The 8,193-nt window shown below is 39.8% G+C and overlaps 5 non-coding genes across 5 annotated transcripts in view; all 5 read right to left on the reverse strand.

Annotated features, from left to right (window-relative positions):
- Nucleotides 1–2,478: 2,478 nt before the first annotated feature.
- On the reverse strand, nt 2,479–2,550 carry trnam-cau (transfer RNA methionine (anticodon CAU)). The gene has a single exon. It is a non-coding gene; the product is annotated as a tRNA-Met (tRNA).
- A 6-nt stretch (nt 2,551–2,556) lies between these two features.
- On the reverse strand, nt 2,557–2,629 carry trnar-ccu (transfer RNA arginine (anticodon CCU)). Its single transcript has one exon. It is a non-coding gene; the product is annotated as a tRNA-Arg (tRNA).
- Nucleotides 2,630–5,951: 3,322 nt separating this feature from the next.
- Nucleotides 5,952–6,023, reverse strand: trnam-cau (transfer RNA methionine (anticodon CAU)). The gene has a single exon. It is a non-coding gene; the product is annotated as a tRNA-Met (tRNA).
- A 6-nt stretch (nt 6,024–6,029) lies between these two features.
- Nucleotides 6,030–6,102, reverse strand: trnar-ccu (transfer RNA arginine (anticodon CCU)). The gene has a single exon. It is a non-coding gene; the product is annotated as a tRNA-Arg (tRNA).
- Nucleotides 6,103–8,122: 2,020 nt separating this feature from the next.
- The window catches only part of trnam-cau (transfer RNA methionine (anticodon CAU)), a 72-nt gene continuing 1 nt past the window's right edge, over nt 8,123–8,193 (reverse strand). The window contains exon 1 of the tRNA in view: nt 8,123–8,193. This exon is cut by the window's right edge and continues 1 nt beyond it. This is a non-coding gene — a tRNA (tRNA-Met).

Raw genomic sequence — 8,193 nt, forward strand, 5'->3', positions numbered from 1 at the left:
TTCAGACACATTTTTTGTGAATTTCCATGCTTAAATTCAGTGGAAATCTACTTGGGTTTAAGTTTTGCACTGTTTTAGCTTTTCTTTCCCAAGTAGCTGGGTGTGTGCATAAGAAACCAGATGTTAGCAGAGGATGGTTTTGATCCATTGACCTCTTGGTTATGGGCACATCACGCTTCCTTTGCAATACTCAGCTTTCCCATTTGGTTTTCTTTCCAAGTATTCTGTTGTCTTCAACAAAACCTCAGTTCAGACACATTTTTTGTGCATTTTCATACTTAAACTCAGTTTAAAACTACTTGGGTAGTGGATGATTTTGTTCCATTGACTTCTTGGATATGGGCACAGCAGGTTTCCATTGCATTACTCTACATTACCATTTATTACAGTATTCTGTTGTCTTTAACGAAACTTCAGTTCATACGTATTTTTTGAGCATTTTCATACTTAAATACAGTGGAAAATGACTTGGGTTTAACTCTTGCACTGTTTTAGCTTTTCTTTCCCAAGCAGCCTGGCTTGTGCATAAGAACACATGTGTTAGCAGAGGATGGTTTCGATCCATTGATCTCTGGCTTATGGGTCCAGCACTCTTGCGCTGCTCCACACTGCAGAAACTCACCTCAAATGGGCCTCGAACCCACAATCCCTGGCTTAGGACTCTCATTCTGAAGATGCTAGTTTGCTGGCCCACATTCATTTTCTGTCTTAATCAGGTGTCCACGAATCCAACCGCAGACTTGATGTACTTCTTTACCTTTAAACACTTGATTACAGCAAAGAAAAATACACTTTGAAAGATAACTACCTTCAGAACACCACATACCTTTGAACATATTACTGCTGTCTTGGAATTTGAGGCCTATGGAACAAAGTTAAAGTGGTAAAGTTCTTCCTTTTGAAAGCTTGCTCATGTTTACAAGACCTCGTAGCAGAGGATTGTTTCGATTCTTTGACCTCTTGGTTATGGGCACATCATGCTTCCTTTGCAATACTCAGCTTTCCCATTTGGTTTTCTTTCCAAGTATTCTGTTGTGTTCAACAACACCTCAGTTCAGACACATTTTTTGTGCATTTTCATACTTAAACTCAGATTAAAACTACTTGGGTTTAAGTCTTGTACTGTTCTAGCTTTTCTTTCCCAAGTAGCTGGGCGTGTGCATAAGAAACCAGATGTTAGCAGAGGACGGTTTTGATCCATTGACCTCTTGGTTATGGGCACATCACGCTTCCTTTGCAATACTCAGCTTTCCCATTTGGTTTTCTTTCCAAGTATTCTGTTGTCTTCAACAAAACCTCAGTTCAGACACATTTTTTGTGCATTTTCATACTTAAACTCAGTTTAAAACTACTTGGGTAGTGGATGATTTTGTTCCATTGACTTCTTGGATATGGGCACAGCAGGTTTCCATTGCATTACTCTACTTTACCATTTATTACAGTATTCTGTTGTCTTTAACGAAACTTCAGTTCATACGTATTTTTTGAGCATTTTCATACTTAAATTCAGTGGAAAATGACTTGGGTTTAACTCTTGCACTGTTTTAGCTTTTCTTTCCCAAGCAGCCTGGCTTGTGCATAAGAACACATGTGTTAGCAGAGGATGGTTTCGATCCATTGATCTCTGGCTTATGGGTCCAGCACTCTTGCGCTGCTCCACACTGCAGAAACTCACCTCAAATGGGCCTCGAACCCACAATCTCTGGCTTAGGACTCTCATTCTGAAGATGCTAGTTTGCTGGCCCACATTCATTTTCTGTCTTAATCAGGTGTCCACGAATCCAACCACAGACTTGATGTACTTCTTTACCTTTAAACACTTGATTACAGCAAAGAAAAATACACTTTGAAAGATAATTACCTTCAGAAAACCACATACCATTGAACATATTACTGCTGTCTTAGAATTTGAGGCCTAGGTGGCAGAGATAAAGTAGTAAAGTTCTTCCTTTTGAAAGCTTGCTCATGTTTAAAAGACCTCATAGCAGAGGATGGTTTCGATTCTTTGACCTCTTGGTTATTGGCACATCACAATTCCTTTGCAATACTCATCTTTCCCATTTGGTTTTCTTTCCAAGTATTCTGTTGTCTTCAACACAACCTCAGTTCAGACACATTTTTTGTGCATTTTCATACTTAAATTCAGTGGAAAACTACTTGGGTTTAAGTCTTGTACTGTTCTAGCTTTTCTTTCCCAAGTAGCTGGGCGTGTGCATAAGAAACCAGATGTTAGCAGAGGACGGTTTTGATCCATTGACCTCTTGGTTATGGGCACGTCACGCTTCCTTTGCAATACTCAGCTTTCCCATTTGGTTTTCTTTCCAAGTATTCTGTTGTCTTCAACAAAACCTCAGTTCAGACACATTTTTTGTGCATTTTCATACTTAAATTCAGTGGAAAACTACTTGGGTTTAAGTCTTGTACTGTTTTAGCTTTTCTTTCCCAAGTTGCTGGCTGTATGCATAAAAAAACATACATTAGCAGAGGATGGTTTCGATCCATCGACCTCTGGGTTATGGGCCCAGCACGCTCCCGCTGCGCCACTCTGCTGAAACTCACCCCAGATGGGACTTGAACCCACAATCCCTGGCTTAGGAGGCCAGTGCCTTATCCATTAGGCCACTGGGGCTGTTATCACAAGGATCCTAGTTTCCAACCACAGACTTGATGTACTGCTTTACCTTTAAACACTTGATTAAAGCAAAGAAAAATACACTTTGAAAGATAACTACCTTCAGAACACCACATACCTTTGAACATATTACTGCTGTCTTGGAATTTGAGGCCTATGGGACAGAGTTAAAGTGGTAAAGTTCTTCCTTTTGAAAGCTTGCTCATGTTTACAAGACCTCGTAGCAGAGGATTGTTTCGATTCTTTGACCTCTTGCTTATGGGCACATCATGCTTCCTTTGCAATACTCAGCTTTCCCATTTGGTTTTCTTTCCAAGTATTCTGTTGTCTTCAACAAAACCTTAATTCAGACACATTTTTTGTGAATTTCCATGCTTAAATTCAGTGGAAATCTACTTGGGTTTAAGTTTTGCACTGTTTTAGCTTTTCTTTCCCAAGTAGCTGGGTGTGTGCATAAGAAACCAGATGTTAGCAGAGGATGGTTTTGATCCATTGACCTCTTGGTTATGGGCACATCACGCTTCCTTTGCAATACTCAGCTTTCCCATTTGGTTTTCTTTCCAAGTATTCTGTTGTCTTCAACAAAACCTCAGTTCAGACACATTTTTTGTGCATTTTCATACTTAAACTCAGTTTAAAACTACTTGGGTAGTGGATGATTTTGTTCCATTGACTTCTTGGATATGGGCACAGCAGGTTTCCATTGCATTACTCTACTTTACCATTTATTACAGTATTCTGTTGTCTTTAACGAAACTTCAGTTCATACGTATTTTTTGAGCATTTTCATACTTAAATTCAGTGGAAAATGACTTGGGTTTAACTCTTGCACTGTTTTAGCTTTTCTTTCCCAAGCAGCCTGGCTTGTGCATAAGAACACATGTGTTAGCAGAGGATGGTTTCGATCCATTGATCTCTGGCTTATGGGTCCAGCATTCTTGCGCTGCTCCACACTGCAGAAACTCACCTCAAATGGGCCTCGAACCCACAATCCCTGGCTTAGGACTCTCATTCTGAAGATGCTAGTTTGCTGGCCCACATTCATTTTCTGTCTTAATCAGGTGTCCACGAATCCAACCACAGACTTGATGTACTTCTTTACCTTTAAACACTTGATTACAGCAAAGAAAAATACACTTTGAAAGATAACTACCTTCAGAACACCACATACCTTTGAACATATTACTGCTGTCTTGGAATTTGAGGCCTATGGGACAAAGTTAAAGTGGTAAAGTTCTTCCTTTTGAAAGCTTGCTCATGTTTACAAGACCTCGTAGCAGAGGATTGTTTCGATTCTTTGACCTCTTGGTTATGGGCACATCATGCTTCCTTTGCAATACTCAGCTTTCCCATTTGGTTTTCTTTCCAAGTATTCTGTTGTCTTCAACAACACCTCAGTTCAGACACATTTTTTGTGCATTTTCATACTTAAACTCAGATTAAAACTACTTGGGTTTAAGTCTTGTACTGTTCTAGCTTTTCTTTCCCAAGTAGCTGGGCGTGTGCATAAGAAACCAGATGTTAGCAGAGGACGGTTTTGATCCATTGACCTCTTGGTTATGGGCACATCACGCTTCCTTTGCAATACTCAGCTTTCCCATTTGGTTTTCTTTCCAAGTATTCTGTTGTCTTCAACAAAACCTCAGTTCAGACACATTTTTTGTGCATTTTCATACTTAAACTCAGTTTAAAACTACTTGGGTAGTGGATGATTTTGTTCCATTGACTTCTTGGATATGGGCACAGCAGGTTTCCATTGCATTACTCTACTTTACCATTTATTACAGTATTCTGTTGTCTTTAACGAAACTTCAGTTCATACGTATTTTTTGAGCATTTTCATACTTAAATTCAGTGGAAAATGACTTGGGTTTAACTCTTGCACTGTTTTAGCTTTTCTTTCCCAAGCAGCCTGGCTTGTGCATAAGAACACATGTGTTAGCAGAGGATGGTTTCGATCCATTGATCTCTGGCTTATGGGTCCAGCACTCTTGCGCTGCTCCACACTGCAGAAACTCACCTCAAATGGGCCTCGAACCCACAATCTCTGGCTTAGGACTCTCATTCTGAAGATGCTAGTTTGCTGGCCCACATTCATTTTCTGTCTTAATCAGGTGTCCACGAATCCAACCACAGACTTGATGTACTTCTTTACCTTTAAACACTTGATTACAGCAAAGAAAAATACACTTTGAAAGATAACTACCTTCAGAAAACCACATACCATTGAACATATTACTGCTGTCTTAGAATTTGAGGCCTAGGTGGCAGAGATAAAGTAGTAAAGTTCTTCCTTTTGAAAGCTTGTTCATGTTTAAAAGACCTCATAGCAGAGGATGGTTTCGATTCTTTGACCTCTTGGTTATTGGCACATCACAATTCCTTTGCAATACTCATCTTTCCCATTTGGTTTTCTTTCCAAGTATTCTGTTGTCTTCAACACAACCTCAGTTCAGACACATTTTTTGTGCATTTTCATACTTAAATTCAGTGGAAAACTACTTGGGTTTAAGTCTTGTACTGTTCTAGCTTTTCTTTCCCAAGTAGCTGGGCGTGTGCATAAGAAACCAGATGTTAGCAGAGGACGGTTTTGATCCTTTGACCTCTTGGTTATGGGCACGTCACGCTTCCTTTGCAATACTCAGCTTTCCCATTTGGTTTTCTTTCCAAGTATTCTGTTGTCTTCAACAAAACCTCAGTTCAGACACATTTTCTGTGCATTTTCATACTTAAATTCAGTGGAAAACTACTTGGGTTTAAGTCTTGCACTGTTTTAGCTTTTCTTTCCCAAGTTGCTGGATGTATGCATAAGAAACCAGATGTTAGCAGAGGATGGTTTTGATCCATTGACCTCTTGGTTATGGGCACATCACGCTTCCTTTGCAATACTCAGCTTTCCAATTTGGTTTTCTTTCCAAGTATTCTGTTGTCTTCAACACAACCTCAGTTCAGACACATTTTTTGTGCATTTTCATACTTAAATTCAGTGGAAAACTACTTGGGTTTAAGTCTTGTACTGTTCTAGCTTTTCTTTCCCAAGTAGCTGGGCGTGTGCATAAGAAACCAGATGTTAGCAGAGGACGGTTTTGATCCATTGACCTCTTGGTTATGGGCACGTCACGCTTCCTTTGCAATACTCAGCTTTCCCATTTGGTTTTCTTTCCAAGTATTCTGTTGTCTTCAACAAAACCTCAGTTCAGACACATTTTTTGTGCATTTTCATACTTAAATTCAGTGGAAAACTACTTGGGTTTAAGTCTTGTACTGTTTTAGCTTTTCTTTCCCAAGTTGCTGGCTGTATGCATAAAAAAACATACATTAGCAGAGGATGGTTTCGATCCATCGACCTCTGGGTTATGGGCCCAGCACGCTCCCGCTGCGCCACTCTGCTGAAACTCACCCCAGATGGGACTTGAACCCACAATCCCTGGCTTAGGAGGCCAGTGCCTTATCCATTAGGCCACTGGGGCTGTTATCACAAGGATCCTAGTTTCCAACCACAGACTTGATGTACTGCTTTACCTTTAAACACTTGATTAAAGCAAAGAAAAATACACTTTGAAAGATAACTACCTTCAGAACACCACATACCTTTGAACATATTACTGCTGTCTTGGAATTTGAGGCCTATGGGACAGAGTTAAAGTGGTAAAGTTCTTCCTTTTGAAAGCTTGCTCATGTTTACAAGACCTCGTAGCAGAGGATTGTTTCGATTCTTTGACCTCTTGCTTATGGGCACATCATGCTTCCTTTGCAATACTCAGCTTTCCCATTTGGTTTTCTTTCCAAGTATTCTGTTGTCTTCAACAAAACCTTAATTCAGACACATTTTTTGTGAATTTCCATGCTTAAATTCAGTGGAAATCTACTTGGGTTTAAGTTTTGCACTGTTTTAGCTTTTCTTTCCCAAGTAGCTGGGTGTGTGCATAAGAAACCAGATGTTAGCAGAGGATGGTTTTGATCCATTGACCTCTTGGTTATGGGCACATCACGCTTCCTTTGCAATACTCAGCTTTCCCATTTGGTTTTCTTTCCAAGTATTCTGTTGTCTTCAACAAAACCTCAGTTCAGACACATTTTTTGTGCATTTTCATACTTAAACTCAGTTTAAAACTACTTGGGTAGTGGATGATTTTGTTCCATTGACTTCTTGGATATGGGCACAGCAGGTTTCCATTGCATTACTCTACTTTACCATTTATTACAGTATTCTGTTGTCTTTAACGAAACTTCAGTTCATACGTATTTTTTGAGCATTTTCATACTTAAATTCAGTGGAAAATGACTTGGGTTTAACTCTTGCACTGTTTTAGCTTTTCTTTCCCAAGCAGCCTGGCTTGTGCATAAGAACACATGTGTTAGCAGAGGATGGTTTCGATCCATTGATCTCTGGCTTATGGGTCCAGCACTCTTGCGCTGCTCCACACTGCAGAAACTCACCTCAAATGGGCCTCGAACCCACAATCTCTGGCTTAGGACTCTCATTCTGAAGATGCTAGTTTGCTGGCCCACATTCATTTTCTGTCTTAATCAGGTGTCCACGAATCCAACCACAGACTTGATGTACTTCTTTACCTTTAAACACTTGATTACAGCAAAGAAAAATACACTTTGAAAGATAACTACCTTCAGAAAACCACATACCATTGAACATATTACTGCTGTCTTAGAATTTGAGGCCTAGGTGGCAGAGATAAAGTAGTAAAGTTCTTCCTTTTGAAAGCTTGTTCATGTTTAAAAGACCTCATAGCAGAGGATGGTTTCGATTCTTTGACCTCTTGGTTATTGGCACATCACAATTCCTTTGCAATACTCATCTTTCCCATTTGGTTTTCTTTCCAAGTATTCTGTTGTCTTCAACACAACCTCAGTTCAGACACATTTTTTGTGCATTTTCATACTTAAATTCAGTGGAAAACTACTTGGGTTTAAGTCTTGTACTGTTCTAGCTTTTCTTTCCCAAGTAGCTGGGCGTGTGCATAAGAAACCAGATGTTAGCAGAGGACGGTTTTGATCCTTTGACCTCTTGGTTATGGGCACGTCACGCTTCCTTTGCAATACTCAGCTTTCCCATTTGGTTTTCTTTCCAAGTATTCTGTTGTCTTCAACAAAACCTCAGTTCAGACACATTTTCTGTGCATTTTCATACTTAAATTCAGTGGAAAACTACTTGGGTTTAAGTCTTGCACTGTTTTAGCTTTTCTTTCCCAAGTTGCTGGATGTATGCATAAGAAACCAGATGTTAGCAGAGGATGGTTTTGATCCATTGACCTCTTGGTTATGGGCACATCACGCTTCCTTTGCAATACTCAGCTTTCCAATTTGGTTTTCTTTCCAAGTATTCTGTTGTCTTCAACAAAACCTCAGTTCAGACACATTTTTTGTGCATTTTCATACTTAAATTCAGTGGAAAACTACTTGGGTTTAAGTCTTGTACTGTTTTAGCTTTTCTTTCCCAAGTTGCTGGCTGTATGCATAAGAAACATACATTAGCAGAGGATGGTTTTGATCCATCGACCTCTGGGTTATGGGCCCAGCACGCTCCCGCTGCGCCACTCTGC

The sequence above is a fragment of the Myxocyprinus asiaticus genome, chromosome 6 (assembly GCF_019703515.2).
Source record: "Myxocyprinus asiaticus isolate MX2 ecotype Aquarium Trade chromosome 6, UBuf_Myxa_2, whole genome shotgun sequence".
NCBI classification, from domain to species: Eukaryota; Metazoa; Chordata; class Actinopteri; order Cypriniformes; family Catostomidae; genus Myxocyprinus; species Myxocyprinus asiaticus.